Raw genomic sequence first — 2,912 nt, 5'->3', positions numbered from 1 at the left:
AAACTTAATGCGTCACTATCAGCTTCAACACTCACATTTACTGCGTCAATTCTAGCACTACCCCTGCACACTTACTACATCCCTATCCGCCTTAGCCCCTCGCATTTACTTCATCACTATCAGCCTGAGACACTCACACTTACAGCTTTACTACAACCTGGCCCTGTGAGTGCATCTACATCACTGTCACCCTGACCTCTTGCCCATACTGCATCACTATAAGCCTGGCCCCTCAAATGTTATGCGTCACGATCACACTGACATCTTACACTCACTGCGTCGCTATCACCCTGACCCCTCACAATTACTGCATCACGACAACCTGACCCCCTGAAAGCATCTGCGTCACTGTCACCCTGACCCCATCACACTTGCCATGTCACCATCACAATGACACATTCACACAGTCTGCTTCACTGTCATCCTAACACCTCACACTCACTGGATCACTACCATCCTCCCCCTCATACTGACCTGTCACTATCATCCAGAGCCGCTCACACTTATTGCGTTCCTATCACTCTGCTCCCAACACACTTACTGTGTCACTATTAGCCTGACACTCGGACACTTCCCGCATCACTATTAGCCTGACCCCTCACAATTTCACCGTTTCTATCAGTCTGACTCCTCACATTTCCTGCATCACTATCACCCTGTCACTTAACACTTACTGGCCAGTATTAGCCTGACCCCCTCACACTCACTGCTTCATTATCACCCTGTCCTCTCTCACTTCCTGCGTTAGGATCACTCTGACTCACGGACACATACTGCATCACTATCAGCCTGACCCCTCACACATACTGTGACACGATCAGCCTGACCCCACCACACTTGCTGCGTCTCTATCAGCCTGACCCCCTCACACCTACTGCTTCACTTTCAGACTGACCCCTCACATTTACCGCATCCCTAACAGCCTGACACCTCACACTTACTGCGTCACTATTCCCCTAACACCTCACTTTTATTGGCCACTATCAGCCTGACGCTCTCAACTTACAGTGTCACTTCCAGCCTGAACGCACACACTTACTCCCTCACTATCACCCTGACTGTCTCACACTCACCGCGTCAGTCTCTGCCTGACCCCATCACACTTACTGCGTCACTATCATCCTGTCTCCTCCCACTTTATGCGTCGGAATCAGCCTGATACCGTAACACTTACTGCATCACTATCAGCCTGATCTCCTTCCAATTACTGCGTCACTATCAGCCTGACAATTCACTCTTACTGCGTCACTGTATTACTGACCCCTCACACGAAGTGCTTCACTATCACCCTGACAACCTCACACTTACTGTGTCACTATCGGTCTGATCCCTCAGACTTACTGAACCACTATCACTCTGACCCCCCTCACTGCGCAACTATTGGCCTGATCCACTCACACAGTCTGCGTCACTACAACGCTGACACCTCACCCTCATTGTGTCACTATCATCCTCACTCCATCACACTTATTGAGTCACTATCAGTCTGATCCCCTATAATGGAAAATGATCATTTATTGTGAAATCTGTGAAAGCATGGTTGAAACAAAGTATAGACGTAACTTTGCAAAAAGACAGAAAAAATGTAAAGTTCAACCTATTTTACAGCTGACTCTCAAGGCCAATAATCTATTATATCAGCAGTCAATGAATTAGAAAAAGCAACTCCATGTGTGGAAAGGAACTCGACTGATCCAGGTTCCTGGCTTGAGGTGTGATAAGGCAAGGCAATATATACTATAAAGGGAATATGTGAAAACCGTCAGGCATCCATTTTATGAGGCGTCTTGCAAATGTGTCGGGTCCACTCTGCAAATTTAAAAAATAAACTTTTTCTTTGCCCTTGGTAGCATTTGCATCGAGTCGATGAAATTCCCCGCCAGTAAACTAGGGGGCTCGCCTGGGACCCTGCGACTGGGTAAGATTTTGAAGATTCCCAGGAGGTGTACGCGCCACTGCCTTGAAGGTCTTTCACTTCATCTCGAGCGCTGAATTGGCCCCTTTGCGTGAGAGGACTGGGGATAAGTGGATCGCCCCAGAGTCGCGTTACAAATCGAATAGGGTCGGGGTAAGAGTTGTAGCTAAAGAAATCCGACATAGAGACTAGATCGAAGAGAATAAATGAACCAGGAAGAGGGACCAGTGAACTCTCGCGCGGTATTCGAGTAAAACTCAAGGGAAAGGATTGCCGTCTCTCGAGAGTTTTAGAGACAGCAAGATTAACGGTGGTTTGAGACTTGGAGCCACCATGGGCAGCGTTGGAGTCGCCAAAGCTGTACCGGTTACGTGGTTTCTTGGTTTGTGAAAACCAAGGCAATGAGGCGGTCGCGCCCAATGAGAGGGGACCTCCAGAGGTAAACGCAAGTTATATTGGCAAAGAGAAGATTATGGCATCGAGAGAGAGAGAGACAGATATATAGACAGAGAGACAGACAGAGAGACAGACAGAGAGAGATGAACACTTTTCCAATATCCATGAAAATCGGCTCCAGCAAGAGCAAAACAAAAAGAGAGTCGACAGACAACTCGGAATGGTCAAGAAAAAATACAATATACGCTAAATAATTATGGCCCAGTTTCTGTAAAGTAGTTAAAAATGTAAATCAAGGAACGTGGTTTTCTGGAGGAAGGAAGTTTTAGTAACATGCAGTTGCAAATGCTGAGATCACCGTTGGAGGAGAGAGAGAGAAGGAGAAACGGAAGGATAAAATAGAACCTGTGAATTGGAGAGATTATAACATGTTGAAGGCAGAGCCTCATTTCAGGGAAAGAAAATCTCGAATAAAAGATAGATCAAGTACAGGTACAAACACCAGCGCACATGCACAAACACACGGAAAACAACCTAATGAAGCTGTACAGTGTCTTAAGACTGGATCAGATCCTGACCTTAATGGGTGCCCTCGAAGAGC

The sequence above is a fragment of the Chiloscyllium plagiosum genome, unplaced genomic scaffold (assembly GCF_004010195.1).
Source record: "Chiloscyllium plagiosum isolate BGI_BamShark_2017 unplaced genomic scaffold, ASM401019v2 scaf_12245, whole genome shotgun sequence".
NCBI classification, from domain to species: domain Eukaryota; kingdom Metazoa; phylum Chordata; class Chondrichthyes; order Orectolobiformes; family Hemiscylliidae; genus Chiloscyllium; species Chiloscyllium plagiosum.
The sequence above is the reverse complement of the archived record's forward strand: the minus strand, read 5'-3'. Positions refer to the sequence as shown.